Below are 18,926 nucleotides of genomic sequence, written 5' to 3'. Positions count from 1 at the left end.
GCTAAAACACTCAATCATATTACTCTTTTTATTTTTTTGTCCATTCTTTTTGTAAAAAATTAAAAAATTAACTCAAATAGCCACATTTCGCTCTGAGTTTGCTCAACATGCTTGGTGCTAGTCTTCTTTGGAAAGAATTATATGCATTAGATTAAACCAAAAAATCATTACAAATTATATATTCTTGTAAAAAAACTAATACTTACGATAAGGTTTCATTAACATCATTTCACCCATGATTTTGACCCAAGATTCATTACGTGAGAGCATCTCCAACTTAATACTTTTAATTCTTTTTATTCAAAAAATAAATATAGAGTATCTTATTATCCATCCAAACTCCAACCACAATTCTTCCATTTTCTCCTCTTAATATTTCTCTCCAAAATTAACCAAAATTATTTAAATTAATAAAATTAGTAAATTTTGTTCATTAAAATTAACTAAAATCATAAATAGTGGTGATGAATTTAGATTCTCCAACCAGTAACTAATAATAAATGTTTGATTTTCAAATTTTTGTTAAATATATTAAAAATTATATTCATTTTAAAGATACGATTTTAATTTTTTAATGATACCAAATTTATAAAAATTAGACGTACTTATCAAAAGTTATCTGTATCTTATGACAACTAACAAAAAATACAAAAAGATATGATTGGTGAAAAGAAAATGTATTGAAGACAAAATTGGTATTTACAAAATGAATAGGGTTTTGAAGATCATCCTTCATTTTTCATCCTCTTTCATCTCTATATTTAGAGGAAGAATCAGTCTTATTAAATGGAGATAATTTTAGATGGGTTGAAAATGAAAATCCATCAAATATGAAGATATAAAAAGTGTCAATATAAAATGTGAGTTAGAGATGCTTTGAATGATCCATACTATTTACGTTGTAAAACTTGTCTTGTTGTCTCCTAAAATCTAACATAAAAAGCAATGGACACTTACTTAGATCATAGAAATTAAGTTAAAACACCATGTATTTGGCTCATAAGCGCTAAGTAAGGCCTTTAGGTTTGTTATACCTGCAGTACATAAAACACCATGTATTGGGCTCATTTCGAGGTCCGATTTGATAATCCAAACCGTACACATTTTACAGTACATCAAGTAGAACATACCTATAAAAAATCAAGTTAATCGGATATTTTTAACCTTTTCATCTACTCACATTTGTATTCATTTTAATAATTTAAATCGCAATATCATTTATTTTTGTAGATACAAATATGAGAAGATAAAAAGGTTAACGATATCCGATTAACTTCATTTTTTATAGATATGATCTACTTGATATAGTCTAAGAGCCGTGCTAGGGACCCCCAGTTGGGGGTGACCCCCAGCACCCCCACTCCACGTGGGAGGCTGTGGACCAAGGGAAAATCAAAAAAAAAAAAAAAAATTCAACCAATCGCGTGCCACCACATCAGCTGGGGGTCAATGGGGGTCTTCAAAACTGGGGGTGCAAATCATTTTTCATATTCTAAAATGCAACGGTTTAGATTATCAAACCAAACTCCGAAATGAGCCCATAAGCCAGCACACAGCAGGCACCCCAGATCCGGTACCCTCAGGTTCACTTTCACAGTCTAAACGCAATTAACATCTCACAGTGCTAGTTTATCCGGTGGAGAGGAGAGAACAATTTGGCAATGTTTGGGACAAATCAAAAATTGTCCATGATACAAGTAAAATACACCATCTTCAAGCATTTTCAGACACAACTGCTCAAGTCAAAACAACAAAATTAAGTAGGAGCCATATAAAAATTAAAAATAAAAATAAAAAGGCCAAAATCCATTGTATATCTCAACTCATCAAACTGATCCCCCCCAAAAAACCTTAGCAGCATTGCAAGACATAAAAGTCAGACATTTTATCGATAACTAACACTGTCACCACTTGCAACCTTGCCAATGCGGTATGCTGTATATGCCCCCTTCGCATCCCCTAGTATTCTATGGGCTGCCTCCAGACTGACAACGAGAACCATCCCAATACCCATATTAAAAGTCCGCCTCATTTCAGCGTCTTCTATTTTTCCTGCCTAAAGAGGGGAGAAAAATAAAAAATAAAAATTTAAAGGCAAGAAATTTATATGCAACAACGCATCAATTGTTTGTATACAAGATCCATAGTTTTTTCTCAATAAAGGATTGAAGTATTATCAAGTCACTATCACATAACTCATCAAAAATCTGACAGTCGAGCACGATATACTGCTGGAAAAAAATATGTTCAATCTTCCAAATGAAGGTTGAGAATTTTTTTTTACCTCCTGTATCCATTTGAACACTGGAAGGATTACCCAAGAGTCCTTATAAATGAGAGCTCCAAGGCCTTTTGGAAACACTCGAGGTATGTTATCAGTAAAACCACCACCTGTGACGCGGGCTATTCCCTTCACGCCTCCCTTGCTAATTATGTCAAGCACCTTTTTCAAGAGAAACAAAATGTTAGATCTTGAAGATAGCAACAAATAAAAGCAACAAAATGGATCAAAATTAAGCGGGATGGATGTGAGTGATGACCTGCTTAACATATTTAACAGTCGGGACCATCAGAGCTTCCCCTAATGTAACAGTTTCACCAGGAAGTTGGTTGTTCAGAGAACCGCCACTTTGAGCCAGAACCCTATAAATATCCACCATAAGTAAAGATATTAAGTTTTAGCACAAAGGGTCTAAAAGAAAGTGTATGTGGCAAATATCAATTTAGATATTGAGTAATTGAGGCGCTCATCAGTGATCTTAATAATAAAAAAAAGGGATTATTACACTTAAGACAGTGAATGGTGTCAACTTATTACATTTAACTCCATTAAGTGGAAAATGTTGTTCAAGAACTTATTTATTAACAAGTTAAAAACATATGCAAAAGGTCATTTTTACGTCGCTGCTCCTTTCCGTCATTCTCCATCACAGCGTGGTGGAGTTTTTTCCAGTGGTAAAGGCCGGTGAAGAGATCAAGCAACCAATCTGATGACTCTTGATCAAGCTCTCTCTATCACTAATGTCATTTTCTACAATATCTGTTTCAACATATTATGAACAACAGAAATATATTATGAACCCCATTGATATTATGAACAACGGAAATATATTCAACATATTAAGATCGAAACACAATTTATACACCAATCCGACAATGATTGGAGTTATCACTACCTTACTATGATGGGTGAGAGGGGAGGGCCAGTGATGGAGGGGGGAGAGAGGGGATTGTGGTGGGTGAGGAAGGGAAGGAGCTGCAACAGGGGAACCAACAAGGAAGAGGGCGGGTGAAGGTCACGGTGGAGGAGGGAGGGGTTACAGTGGGCATCGGCAAAATAATGTTTTACCTATATTTGTGACTGAAACTTAAATAAGTTTTTACATATTTGACTTATAAAAAAAACATTCATTTATCGGAGCTAATTATAAGAACTTTACCATTCAATGACAAGTGTAAGCCACAAACAACCAAAGCAAAGGCAAACCCTCTAACAAGAGAAAAACCGTTGGAATGAACTCCACTAGATGGCAAGCCGACGAGGACATCTCCAACAGTGATGTTCTTCCCATCAATAACTGAATCCCGTTTTACAATACCAACCTCAAAACCATTAAGATCATACTCGCCATCTGCATAAAAATTTGGCATCTCTGCAGTCTGAAATGCACATATTGTGATGGACTGAGTACAGCTTAAAAATAAGTTTTTATTCCACAATTACCCAATTTCTTAGATTTCTTATATATTGACAAAAGAAGAAACAGGCAGACAAACACACTCATGAGCACACATGCACAAAATCCAAAACCTCTTAACTATTGAGTTTTTTAACTACGATAGATCCTGCACACTAACTTGTCAAATTCTATTCTTCCAAATCATGAACAATAAGAAAATCACTAAAATTGAGTTAAAAATATTTCCAACAAACAAGTTAAATCAACTGACATCAGCATGCATGATAAAACAGCCACGTCTCCAAATTTCAACCAACAACATACTGAACTCACAAAGCCTTGTCCCAACTATTTTGGGTCATCTAAATACTAATTTTCCTACTCAATTAAAGACCATCCAACGGAGAGAGAATTCATGGGAAAATGTCACAATTATCAGGCTACCAAAAAAATAAAAAATGTCTCTAGTGCCTGGCATTAACATTTTCCTTTCCATCATGCTCAACACTAAAAAGCACACCAACTTGTCATGTATATATACTAGAAATAATATATATATATATATATGAAAGGCTCTAAAATGTTACTGAAAATACCTCTCCCCCCAAAAGTGCGCAGTCAGATTGTTGGCAACCATCAACAATACCTTTTATAACCTGAATAGCACAAAAATAAATAATTACAATTTTAGAAACCAAGGAACAAAAGTGTATGTATACCTTTTCAGCAAGATCAACATCAAGACGGCTTGTGGCAAAGTAATCAAGGAAAAATAAAGGTTTTCTCCGGAAGTAACGATGTCATTGACACTCATTGCAACCTAGAGAGGAAAAGTGTTAGGAAGCTTCATATGAGTGGCAAAAACATAACATTTTTTGCAAGTAAAAAGCTTTTGGGTAAATTACATTGACCTCAAAGAGGTTTTTTAGCTAATACGTTAGTACCCATATGGTTCTAGAAATTACATCCCCTTCCTAAGTTGGCTTGTTTTTTTGGATAAGTACCCCCTTCCTGAGTTTTCTAACGGCATTTTAGTTTTACCCCTCCCATTGAGGTCGTTGAGGGAATCTTATTGACATCATCAGCACAAAAATGAAAATGGATAGGGCTATGCAAAATAAGTCTAACCTTCCCAAACAGCCCTGATATGATCTGCCTGCAGAATTTGGAAGGATTAGCAGTGCGAGTTGGGCAGGTTGAAATATTTTTTAAGATGGGTCAATTTAAGTGTGGTTAAAAAATCTATAGTCAGCCATTAAATCAAACAAACACACCATACTTCATATGAAATATGTTAATCAATTCTTAAAAGAAAAAACCAATCTAAAATCTCTCTTCATCTCTCATCTCCTCAGTACACAAAACCTCTCCTCTTTCATCACCAACTCCAACTTTTGATTAAATGTTTGGTGATGTGGTGTGGCTGAAGGGGATGATGGTTTGGTACTTATAGTGTGGTTGTGATCAAGTGAGGCACTAGTGGTGGGTGCAGAGTTGGGGTTCAATTGGTTTAATTGTAGCAGCCACATAGTGTTGGGTTTTGGTTTTGGGGGGTTCTCACAAAATGAAAGAAATCAAGCATAACAAATTGTGTTTCTGAAATCTAGTTTTGGAAAGACATTGATAGCAATAATGTAGTTTAGAGATTAAAAAATGGGTGGTGATAGAGAGACAAGTAGAAAGTGAATAAAATAGTGGCAAAGTGTGATAAATTTGGTAAGGTATCATGGGCAAAAGGTCAATTTAATCAAAATGACATGTCACTGAAAAAAATTAATTTTTTGTATAACAATGTAGGGTATATATGAAATTTCTACCAATCGTCAACTCCTTAACGGACAAAATCAATATAATTTACCAAAAGATTTTTGAGGAAGACAAAACAAAAGAACATGAGAGACATTATAAACTTTACCAGATCAATGCCAGTAGTCTCATGAATTCCAGTTTCAAAAGCGAGCTTAAGTTTAGTTCCTACTCCATCTGTACCAGCCACAAGATAGGAATCCCCTATTCAATCAAAAACAAAAAAAACACATCCACACAAAGAGGGCAGAAATTAGCAAACAAACAACTCTTAATTGAATGGGAAACAAAAGAAGAAAAAAAGGAAATTAGAGAAAGAGGAATCACTATAAAAGAGGCAAGCATCAGCAACCATGCCTTAATTCCTAGTTCATATGATTACCTGGTTTACACATGCACAGTTAGGGGCAATCTGAATGATCAATCAAGACTTAATGCAAAAATACCCAGAATGAAACACCCAAACATCTGCTATGTTATACATGTTGAGAAAAGAAAGCATGCAAATCATGAGAAAATGTAATCTTGGAACTCTTGTGTTGGTAAATCTTTCATTGGTCATCTCAGTTAGTACAAAAAGAGTAAAAGACAATTCGGAAACAAATGAACCATGACACGAAGCATGATACGAACTACCTTGCAAATACCTTGACATCTACAAACAAAAAATGTGCAAAGGCATAGCAGCAAATATTGAAAAGGAATTGATTTCAAACCATTTGCAACTCCAAAACTTTTATCACACTGATTGTGTGCAGTGCTTAATTGATTTAAAGCATATAACAGTAAAAAGTTTTATCAATGCAGCATGGAATAGATTACTATGGTAACATTGATAACATTTACCAAACCTTTTGTTTCTCAATGATTTTCTGGTGAAATACATGTAAATCTTCAATTAAAAATCGCTTTTACTAATAATAATATAAAATTTTATAATAAAAAAAAAATCAACAATTCAATGGATTCATTTGAAAACACAATTGAATCATATTTTCTTGTGTTTATTTTTTTTCCTAATTGACCAATGGCTGACCAAAGCAAAGCTGTCACCTTAGATAATGAAAGGTAAAGAAATCCTCTCTTACAGCTATGTGACGGGCTATGAAGCATGGGCACTCCAAAATCGGTGCTGTGGCGGTGTCCGACACGCCGAGGACACGCCAGATGGTGTGTCCCTTTAATTTAATGATTTTTTCGTAGGGGACACTGCGGGGCTCGCTTTTTTCTTTTTTTGCCTCTCTTATTTAGTACTTTTGTGAAGAATATTGTTGGATGTTGAATGTTTTCCCCTTCTCGTTTTAGTTTTTATTATCGTTTATTATGACTTTTTTGTGAATTGATGATCTATTAATTTGTTTAAATGTAGTTGTTATATTTATTGAATTAATGTTACCATGTTAGTATTTGTTAATTTTGATTTAGGATGAATGTAATATGAATCTACATAACACATAAAAATATATTAAATAAAAGATAAAAAAATAATTCGCCATGTCCCCCGCCGTGTCCATGTCCCTATTTTTTGAAAATTGCCGTGTTCCGTGTCCGTGTCGTTGTCGGTGCTTCATAGGTGACAGGCATTGGAGCTGTTCAATAACCCAAGTCATAGATTTATCATCAGCCTAACATTAGCATTCTAAGAGATAAAAGTAAAGAGATGGTTAAAGAATTATATTATTGACCAAAAACCAGCATGACTATGTAGTCATTACAGTTTACTATCTGCTTGCACGAGTAGGTCAGTGTTTAATCTCTTGCTGTAGTCTGGATCCTCCAATCAAATTCAACATAAACTCATCCCACTTCATCATGTGACTCGGTATATAGATAATAGACACCCAACTCCATTAAGGTAATCCTGGTGTTCCAGAACAAAGACCCTATAAGAGTTTGCAAAAGTTTTGTATGAGTATACATATCAAATTGAATGCATGGCTGAAAAAATATTTGTTACCTAGCGTTGTCTTTGCAATTCCAAAGGTCCAAAAAAAAAATTGTGAAAAGGACTAAAATAGATTACAAATTTTTTTATGAAATAATAAAAAATTGAAAAAAAGAACAGGCATTAAACTTCCCTAATGGTTATTTTTCTTCATGGTTTTCATGGTAACCAAAGTAATAAAATGATTTTCTTTACAATTTCTTCCCCTTTTCCTTACCAAATCCATGAGTAGAAGTGTTGAATTGAATCAAGATCCCAAATTTCATACATACTACATCTAACTCTAAGAATTGAAAATACAAAAGAACAGAAAAAGGCGTACCAAGAGGGAAAAGTCCTCCGAAGCCGCCAGTCACAGGTGCCATTTTTGCAATTCTCTTAACAAGCTCTGACCCAGCATCTATATCAACACCAGCATCCTTGTATGTAAGACCACCACCACTACTACTACCACTACTTTCACTGTGGTTGTTGCTTGAGCTTGACATTGAGACCGTAATTGACCCACCCTTTGTAATTTTTCTAGAACCCACTTGTTTAGAAGTTAATGGTAATGGAAGAAACCTCTTTGACAAGCAATTGAAGATGGGTCCGGAGATATAGGGTTTATGTGGAGAGTGTGCAATGAAATCCGCAACACATGTTGACGAACACTTTGTGTTTGTTGCTTCAAAGGTCGTGGTCATGGCGGAGAAGGAAAAATGCACAGGGAGAGCAAGAAGAGAGGTTGATTGTCGTAGAACTTTGCGCTTGAATTGGTAAACTAGGGTTCGTGACTGCCGTGGTCGCCGGAGCAGGACGGAGAGCTTTGCCAGAGAAGAAGGTGGTGGTGGTGGTGGTGGTGGTGGTTGGAGTGAGAGTTGGGGAGGCTGGCCAATGGGAATCAAGATCCCTCGCATTTCCTCTTTGCATTTTTTACTTGCTGGGTATATTTTTAGGTTTAATTTTAATAATTTAAATCGTTAGTATTTTAAAATTTGTTTAATGTATTATATTTATAAAAAATTAAGTTGGTTGGATATTTAAAAATATATGTTCAGAAAATTATTTATTAAATTTTTTAAAAAAATAATTTTTAATTCGAATTTTCTGAATACGTGCTTTTTGATATCTGATCAATTTAATCTTTTACAAGTATGATATACTAAATAAATCTTAAAATATAAATAATTTAAATTATTAAAATTGAATCTAAAAGTAAGTTGAATGAAAATAAAAAAATTGTAAAGAGAAAATACAAGGAGGAGATGCTGATTCGGCCATTGGGGGTCTCGTCGCGATGACAGAATGAGACGCGAATAGCCAAATTCGAAGGAAAATTTGGTTTTGAGTTTTTTATTTTTTATTTTTTTTATTTTTAGTAAATATTTTTAAAATTTTAAATAATTTTTTTATATTTTTAAAAGCGTGTATTTAAATAGTAATATATTTGTGAATAAATATTTCAAAAAATTAATAAATACATAAAAATATGAAAAATATATTGAATTTTCATATTTTTTGGTATTTAGTGTATTTTTAAAAGATTTTTTTCATAAATATTATACTTTTTAAGTGTTTTTATATTAGAAGTGTCTAAAAAAATTTTAAAAAAATTACTTAAAATATTAAAAAAATTCATTAAAAATAGGAAAAATTAGTCTAAGGTCCTTCTCTCAATTTTAATAATGAAAGAGATCCACAATATTATTTTATAATGTCTAAGGTCCCTCAACCCTATACCCATGTATTACAGAGAAATTTGGTATAAGCTTCAAACCTTCAACCCTCTCTCTCTCAGACTCACGCCTCACCTCTTCCAAACCCACCACCCAATTTACAAATCTGATCCCACATATCATTCGGAACCGGCACAACGGCCAATAGCACGAGAGTTTATCAAATACTATAAAACTATTGTACAGAAGGTTTCTTCACCATAACAGAGTGAGGGAAGTGAAGAAGGTTCAATGGCTAGTCAAACCAAACCCAAATCAGCCCTTCCATGGAAGATCAAACTCTTACTCTCCGCCTACACCTTCGCCGTCAACACCTCTCGTCGTCCCAATGGCACCGTCAACCGCCGCCTCACCACCTTCCTCGACCTCAAATCTCCTCCCTTCGCCACCAAACCCATCCACGGCGTCACCACCTCACCACCTCTGACACCAAAATCGACTCTTCTCTCAATCTCTAGTTTCACCTCTACACCCCCACCGCCCTTACATCCACTGCACCACCATTGTCTTCGTACCATTCTCGGACGACGGAGACTACACCGACGATGCGACGGGCTTTGGGACTGGAGTGGTAGAAGAAGCAGAGGTCGCCGAGGCGCATGGACTTGAGGTTCTTCTGGGCTGCTTCTCTTTCCCCATTTTCTGTTTTTTGCAAACTCTAAATTCCAAGGATTGTTTTGTATGTTGAATTCATTATGAATATAGACATAAATATGGTTATTGGATCAAGTCTCTTTTTGTAGTATAAAAATAATGTTGTATCAAATCACTGAAGCCATCAAATTGCAGACAACAAGTAAATTTCTCTGGTTTGAGGGGATTTTCTCTGGGATTGAGTAAATTTCTCTGGAGTGAAGAGGGAAATTTCTCTAGATTGAGTAAATTTCTGGTTTGTTGAATTAAAAATGCTCTTGTTGTGAGAAAGTCTTGCAGATAACAAGCAAACTTCATATTTTTGGCTATAGAAAACACACCCGATAAAAATTGATATTATTACTATATTCAAACGAGCAATTCATTGAGAACAATGCCCACCAAGTGTTTTCAGAAAAGTACAAAAGCTGTGTTATCTGAAATTATGTCTTTAATTTTCTTTCAATGGATTGTTTGGCTTCTGAGAAAATCAGAATTTCTCTGGGAAGAGAATTTCTCTAGTGATGGATCCAAAATTTCTCTGGTGATGGCTTCTGAGAAAATCAGAATTTCTCTGGGAAGAGAATTTCTCTAGGATGGATCCAGAATTTCTCTGGGAACAAAATTTCTCTAAGATGGATCTAGAATTTCTATTTATTACAGATATGTGACGTATTCTCAACTGTGAATATGGACTGCTGTGAGTGCTTGCCTTTTGGAAGTGCTTGAGCTCGTAGATTGGAAGGAAATTTTCTTTTGCATGCTAAGGTGGCTGCTTAGAGTGTAATTTGTGCTCTGCTACTGATATATCTACAAATAGGTTGCTGGAGCTGTGTCAAGTAGCTCCTACTGTTGTTGCTGTCAACGGTAGCCCAATTTTGAAGGTAATTAGGTTCCTGTCATTTTTGTTTTGTAAACCAGTATATAGGTGGTCCTCAAGACAACCTTGAATAGCTTGGGGTTTGCCCTTGTAGATTGTACTCTTTTTTCAACAAAATCGAAATTTCTCTGGAGAGAAACAGAGAATTTCTCTGGGTTGGAGAGAATTTCTGTGGAGAGAATTAAGAGACCTTAGACATTATGAAAATATTATATGTCTTTTATACTATAAAGTCTTAATACCATGGACCCTAAAAAAAAACCCCTTAAAAATATTAAATACGAAAAATAAAAAAATAAAATTTTCATAAAACCAGAACTAAACAAGTTGAATGGTTTTTAAGGTCTCATATAGTAAAGGCAAGGTCTCATAGTAAATGCTATCTATCTTAAACAATAAAAAATTAAAAAGAAAAATCAGTTTAATCATACAACTATAAATACGAAATAAATCCTATTTTATTTTATAAAATAGATAGTTTAAGTTTATAATTATATATATTATTTATTTTATAAAATAAAATGTGATTTGGTTAAATAATTATAGATATTCGATGAAATTAATTTTGGAAAAATTAGTCTAAGGTCCCTCTTTCACTTTTCGTAATGGAAGAGATCCACAAAATTATTTTTTGATGTCTAAGGTCCTAAACATATATCAGAGAAATTTGACCTTACCAAATCAAAACTCATCTCTCTCTCTCTCTAAACTTCTCCATTCTCAGACTTGTCCAGATCAACTCTTGTTCCTCACCCCCGACTTCATTCTCTAGCCGATTGAGCTCCACCTTCACCGTCAATGGCGTCGCCGCTCCGGGTCTTCATGTACGATCTTCCCCGTCGATTCAAGTCGGGATGCTGAAACGTTGGAGATCCCAGAACCTTACGCTAATCAATCTGTTTTGCAACAATCTCGAAGGTCAAACAAGTGACGGTGTAATTGGTAGCAGGATCAAAGAAGCAACTGCCTCCTCTTGAGCAATTTTCACAGAGAATGTTGGCCCATGAAAGCTCAAATTCAGAGGCCAGCTGTGCGTGGAATTCCATGAAGTTACTGGAAAAGTTGCGATTTGTTATTGTTGCTGTTGGAGACTACAAGGTAGTTGCAACTATCTCATCTATGATAATGGGTTTGTGAAGAAGACTTGATAATAATGGGTTTGTGAAGAATTCTCCACTATACCAGAAAGTAAGAATAATAATAATGGGTTTGTGAAGAAGACTTGACTGTTTTATTAATACAACTAGTATAAGCACTACTATTGGTGTTCATGTATAGTGGAGAATTCACTGGATTTTCACATTCCATCAACACTGCTACAGCTTCAAGACAGGGAAACTCCCATGGCCATGGCCATTCACCTGAACTGAATTTTCACTGGGTTCTCTGGTTTCAAGCTGGAACCTGGAATGCTTAATTTGTATAAAAATACAAAGAAAATTTTGATCCAGAGAAAATTCTCTCAACCACATTAATAAACAACACTGAACCCAGTAGCAAAACATCAGAGAAATTCTCTGGTCTTTCTAGAATTTTTCTGGATCGGAATTTTCACTGAATGCGGAATTTGTGTGAATTTTCTTTGGATTTCTAGTTTTGTATTATAGTTTTGTTGTGTGCCATTGTTGTTATTGAAGGTGCTTGAATTGAATTGCAGTGGTTGTATTGAAATGGCTTGGGAAGTCCAGAATTTATCAATTTTCTCTGGTTTGAAAATTGGTCAAACTGAACCCAGAGAAATTTGAATTTTCTCTGGGTTGAACCCAGAGAAATTATTTGGAAGTCTAGAATTTCTCTGGTCCAGAATTTCTCGGGATAAAATTTCTCCAGACTAATTTTCTTTGGACCAATTTTCTCTGGATGAACTTAAGGGACCTTAGACATTATGAAAATATTGAGTGTTATTTATACTGTAAAATCTTTATACCAGGGACCTTAAAAAAAATTTCCCATTAATTGTTTATATTGATAACCTTTATTGCAAGATCTACAAAATAGCTAGTTCAGATTTTTGATGTGGGTGTAAATTTTCACAAGATAGATATGAAGAGATAAATATACGAAGAGTAGCTCATCCCTTTCTTTTTTTGGAAAAATTACCATTTAGGAAAATTTTCAAAAATTATTACATAATAATAAAAAAATTATAATTATAATTATTAATATTTACTTTTTTATAAATAATTTTTCTGACTATTACGAATGGGTAATTCTCCCTTCCTTGTTTAAGTTTATATATTTCCTTCTATTTATATTTAGCTTTTGTTGTCCATTGCATCTCCCTACAACCAAAAATAAGTAAATAATTATCCCAAGAGTCATAAAAAAGTCAACCATAAGATTTAGAGAAAATACAGTTAGTTTTACAAATAATTATTGGGAAACTTACGTATAGACCTAAGTGAACTTATTATTTAATAGGTTTTATGATAATTAATAATATTTTTTATTAAATATTATTAAAAAATGTTATTAAATATTAATTTTTAACGACAATTTAAAATTTTTGTCACAAAAAATATTACTAATTATAAGTTTTAGCGACTATTTAAAAAATCGTCACAAAAAACAATCATTAATTTACAACTTTCAGCAACAGTTTAAAAAATTCGTTACAAAAAAGTCACTAATTGTAAGTTTTAGCGACAATTTATAAAAATCGTAACAAAAAAAAGTCACTAATTGTTAATTTTTAACAGTATATGTAAAAAATTGTCATAAAAAATTATTTTTAGTGACAATTCTACTAAGACTTATTTTCAATAAAACTTTATGAAAATTAAGTTCAACTATTAAGATCTATTGATAGTTTATCCATAATTTAATTTATATCCATTTTTTTAGCATGATTAAAGCAACTGAAAATAATGCCAATAGATACATGTTGAAATAAACAAAGATAAGCATGCTTTTTAATAAGAAATAAATGATAATATTATTTTTATTTTTTTTATATGACTAATAAATTATTAATGAAAAAAAAACTTAAAATATTTTCTTTTTATGTATTTATCCTTTGTTCTAATAATGAATTAAAATCTTTAAAATAAAAAATCACTGTAATCATTCTAAAAATATGAGACCAATTGTATTTTTTTTTTAAATATAAAGAGAAATATATATAATCTACCCAAAAATCTAAGGATAATTACCAGCAGCGGGTCCTACGAACCAAATTTACTTATTAATAAGTCTTAAATAAATTTTTATTTATTTATCTATCCTTTGTTTTGATAATGAATTTTTTTTAAGACTTTTTTAGAAGTATGTCTTATATTTATGAAATGATCATTTAATACTTGCAATAATACTAAAAGTTTTATCATAGTGATAGATAATTACAACATTTTAATTTTTGTTTATGAATTTTTCTAATCTAGTTATGTTAATTTGTATTAAATTATGATGTAAAAAAATGTAAGTAATTAAATTATATTTATTAAATATTTTTACAATAATAAATTTATCATCGAAAGATAGAACATTCCTTATAAATAAGTCCCGTTCATAAAATCCAACCCTAAGGTCATCTCCAACGGTTCACCAAATTTATCACCAAATTTGAATTTGATAAAAAAAGACACATTTTTTTGTCTCCAACAGTTTTATCAAAACATATCAAATTGAGAACGGCTCAAAATTTTCACCAAAATGAGGATGTCTTGCACCTTTCAATAATTTACAATGCATAACCGTTGAGTGTAGACTTACTGGACGTCCGGCCTAATGTCCCCCTAATGACCACCTCAAGGCATAATTTGTGAAAAATTTACATTGACCGGTCAATCCCCAGTCGACCACCAGATGACCAACTCTACATCTTTTTTAACCTGTCTTTTTTGCCAATGCTCATGGTTGGCAATCACACTGCTTCTAGGTTTAGCTCCTTTTTGCAATGGAATTGGGTTGTGGTCCAAGAGAGAAATTGAGACGAAGCAATTGAAATCAGAGACAATCGGGTTGAATTCCGATGCCCTTTTGGTGATAAAGCTTCCAACTTCACAAGTTTTAAGGGTTACGTCTCGGTCTCTGTTTTTAGTCTTTCTAATACTTGCATTGCCTTCTATTGTCTCCATCATGAGAGAACCCCCGAGTTCTTTGTTTGACTATGAAGCAATTGGGTCTGATTCATTCGGTTTCGAATTCTTGCCTTTGCTTTTTCACGATTTGTGGGACGAAGGATTGCTCATAGAAGGCAACAGAGCTCTTGTTGTGAGCTCTCGTGTTAGGAATTTCATGGATTATTCAGAATTTTTGAACGAGAATGATATTCATTTGGCAATTGAATCCAATCTAGAAAGCTAAAGCTTGATTCCAGATGAGACTCAAATTACAGCAAGATTCAAATTACAGATGAGACTCAAGCTTGATTCCAGATGAGATTCAAATTACAACAATGACCCTTCAAATACTTTCCAACAAGACTCAAATTATAAAATTGTGTATTTAGGCGATTCAACAACTCCACTGTGGTTGCAATGAGGAAAACAGGTTTGATGATTGAGTCGGTGAATTTGCCAAGAAAGCTGCAACATTGTGGTAGCATGGTGGAAGCCAAAAAAGAGGTTTTGAAGGGTTTAGAAGATGCATTGTTTGAGCCACCGCTTAGACGAGCATTGGCAAAGTCGAGTGATTACTTGAAAAAACCCAAATTCCTGCCAGACTTGTTACAAGATTCGCTGGTGTAGGAGAGGGTTCAAGAAAGGAGTTGGAAAATTCGAAGATCTTCGAAGATCCTTGAAGAACAACTTCGAATTCTCTAGAAGATGATGAGAGGTTTAGATTCTTCAATAGTCTCAACTCAAAAACACAAGAGTAAAGGAGATGATGGAGATAAGAGATTGGGTGAAGAAGAAAGTAAAATGGCTAGAGAAAGAATAATGGCAAGGCTCTCCCATAGATCTCCTACTTTAACTCTTAAGGTTGATAATGGAGAAGGGAAATTAGTTCTTTCCTAAGAGTTAATTCTCCAAAATCCATCCCTTTTAAAGCTATGGGTGGGTGCTATTTATAGGCACCTCATGATGTAGGATGGAGCCCATGTGCAAGGCACATGGGGAATATTCTCTCTAACCACCTTGTCCGAGGAGGTGACCTCTCCAAGGATGAGGAAAATCCCGAAGAGGAGATCAACCTCTCGGCGAACCCTTCTTCTTAGCCACACCTAACCAATGATCCCCAATCATCCCAAAGGGCCGAGGTAATCCTAGAGGACCTCCCCACCGCTAATTATTGCCGAGTCTCATGGACTCCCCGGGGTCGTGCCACCTCGACCCGAGTATAGGCTAGTTTAACCGAAGAGTGAATTTATCTCTACTCATCGTCCTCGGGATCAGGTCCTTTGTTCGAACTCCATTACGCCCATGGTTCTGGTGCGTAGATCCCGGAAAGCTCTAAGCCCGCAAGTGTTCTAGGACTCATTAACGGAGCGACTTCTAGATTACGTTTGAATCCGTTCGAAGCCAAGTGCTTTGGATCTCTAAGTTCGTGGATCCGAACCCTTTCGAGTCCTAGCTCGAGTAAGTCTCTAAGTTCGTGGATCCGAACTCTTTCACGGCTTAGAGCGATTCAGCCCGTTTGATGGCGATAAATCCGGGCCCACCAATCTTGGACTTGCGATAAATTCGGGCCCACCAACCTCCGAGTATTGGGCCTAATTAATTTAGTGGGCCCAAATTAGCTCCTCTTACATTTGCCCCTTGCGTGTATGAGAAATTTTAAATTTCTCGAACATGCATACTGTCATTTCTTCGGCCCTGCTTCACATCACGATCACGTCCCAAAAAAAAAAAAAAATGTTGTCTCGACAGAGCCTATGGATAAAGTTGATGATGCACTGTAATTTACGAATAAAATTGACAAGCAAAAAAAAAAAAAATTTTTACTCGTTTTTTTTTTTTTTTTTTGAGGCCACTGAAATATATATTTTTATAACATCCGAGAAAAATACACATATTCATATATATGTTTTTAATCCAAGCAAATAATAACAAATCACCCATATTTTTTAACAAATAGCACAAGGCTCACATTTTTGTTGTTTGGCACACAGCAGACCAATTACATGCATATGTACACATTTAGAATATCCTGAGGGAATATTCAAAGGATAATGCTCCTTCTTTTTCTATTTAAAGAAAGGGTCCAAAACCCTAAGCCTCACAACTTTTCTTTTTGTTCAGCCGCCGAAACCATTCCAACTTCATCTCTCAGCCTACTCTCTCTCTCTATATATATATCGAGAGACCAAGCTTCAAGAAAAACCTTGCTTCTACAATACCGAATACCACTGTCATGCTCTCATTCTTCAACAAACCAGAGGTTGTCACTGCTTGCACACTGACCTTTATCACAGCTCCAAGCCTCGTTGCCGCCGTCGTCACTGAAGACCCAGCTCCGACTGCTACAGACGCCATGACCCAGCCGCTGATTCGTTCCAGTTCTGACTACTGCGGACGTCACAACCCCAGTTGTATGACATCGCCAACTCTATTTCACCATGGGTGCTTCATTTCAGCTTAGAAATCCAGACACTTCGGGCTCAGTTGTGCAGACCCACGCGATGCCGACCTCTGTAACGTCATTGCTCTTCTGCGTCGTTACATCCGACGCCGACCTTGACTGCCCAGATATTCCAGAGCTCGGCGTTGGCTTCACTCTGCTGCCACTTCACCGCCAGTCACGGCTGTCCAGCGTTCTTCCTCTTCTTTACTTTTGGTAAGCATTTCGAATATATATGTATACATATGTATCTATTGATTATGATATATATTTTGTTAGAGCTCAAATTACCCAGATCTTAGTTCTTGCACACGACTGCATTGTCGTGGCCCCAGCTTTCGTCGGCCTCTCGCTGCTCCAGCTCCGACCAAGCCACCATCGGCCTTTCTCTGCTCCACCTCCGGTTACTGTTGGCTTCAACGGTTCCAACGCAGACCACACACGTTCGCCCTCTCAACGCAACGTGTATGGTCTTGCCCAGCCTAGCTCAATCTTGTTGATCTTGATCGACGCCGACTCCGCTACGTCTTCAACATGGCCTTCGTCCTCAACAGTCCAGCGCCGACTACGCACGTTGCCCTTTCAACGCGACGTGTGTGTGGGCCTGCCTAGCATTGCTCAGCTCAGCGTCGGCCTTAGGTGTATCTGTCTCACGTTTGTGGTCTCGCCACTACTTCCAGTCGTGCTCTTCCTCCATTGGCGTGAATCTGTGAGTAAGCTTTTTTTTTATTTAATTTCCTTTTGGTGGAAACTCTTGTAAAGACCCACTTTCCTTCTCATTGTAAACTCTGATACATTAAATAAAATGAATCCATGCTTGAACTTCCATGCTCTGATACATTAAATAAAACGAATCCATGCTCTAATACATCCATGTTCTAATAAATAAAATAAAAATAATATTGGTGATTTGAAATTCCAATGTGAAGCTTGAATTTGTTTGGACTTTGCAATTTTTGAAATAGGCTGTGGGATTTATTTAAATGTTTTTTTTTTCTGACTTGAAATTTGCTAAAGAAATTCTGGGCTATTGCATATATAAATTGAACCATTGCTGCTGAATTTTGCACTTGTAATAGAATACTTGCCACTTGAGTTGAGCAATTAACATTGACTTGAGAGGAATATTCCTGTAATTCGCACGACAATCCATTGAATCTTGCTACTGATGAGAAATGTAAAATACTTCGGATCTTGGGCCTGAAATTTGCTATTGAACTTCACTCTGTCCAAATTTTGAGCCCCGTATAAATTGGACCTTTAATATGGAATGTAGTGATTTTGAGAAAATGACCCGCTTGAACTTCATCACAAAACGGCCTATGACATTGCACCTCTTATTGATGATAGAAACTTGAACTCTGTATGTTGATGATACACCCATTGGTATTACAATTTGTTGAGCTTGAAAAATACCCAAGAAAATGAATTGTTGATGACTTTTGAGGTTGAATTTGTTGATAAACCCATCATGTAAATCTTATTATAAAAATGACTGATTGTTGCGACCCTTAGCATAGTAGACATCGTGCCTGAATTCTTGGTGTAAAAATTCCTCGTAGAATTTGTTGAATTCATGGATTCTCTAAGAAACGAATAGTTAATGCCGAAATTTCATTCGAATGTGTTGCTTCAATTCCAATATTCTGAATTTTAATGCAGTCAACTCCTTGCTATTTATACCTATTGTTTCAGCCATATGTCTTCTCGAAAGAAACCCGTTGTCCCGGGGTCATTAGAACCGGCTCTCATGAAAGAGAGGG

At 35.2% G+C, this 18,926-nt stretch overlaps 1 pseudogene across 1 annotated transcript; it reads right to left on the bottom strand.

Moving 5' to 3' along the window:
* Nucleotides 1–1,643: 1,643 nt before the first annotated feature.
* On the bottom strand, nucleotides 1,644–8,361 carry LOC114301551 (phosphoribosylformylglycinamidine cyclo-ligase, chloroplastic/mitochondrial-like; annotated as a pseudogene). The gene is made up of 8 exons (XR_014338368.1): nucleotides 7,754–8,361; nucleotides 5,596–5,690; nucleotides 4,400–4,500; nucleotides 4,277–4,336; nucleotides 3,488–3,660; nucleotides 2,541–2,643; nucleotides 2,285–2,443; nucleotides 1,644–2,056 (listed from the first exon to the last, which is right to left on the bottom strand). The product of XR_014338368.1 is annotated as a phosphoribosylformylglycinamidine cyclo-ligase, chloroplastic/mitochondrial-like (transcript).
* Nucleotides 8,362–18,926: the final 10,565 nt, after the last annotated feature.

This window comes from Camellia sinensis, chromosome 8 (genome assembly GCF_055761805.1).
Source record: "Camellia sinensis isolate YWXY chromosome 8, ASM5576180v1, whole genome shotgun sequence".
Taxonomy (NCBI): domain Eukaryota; kingdom Viridiplantae; phylum Streptophyta; class Magnoliopsida; order Ericales; family Theaceae; genus Camellia; species Camellia sinensis.
This window is presented reverse-complemented; position numbering and strand designations above follow the sequence as displayed.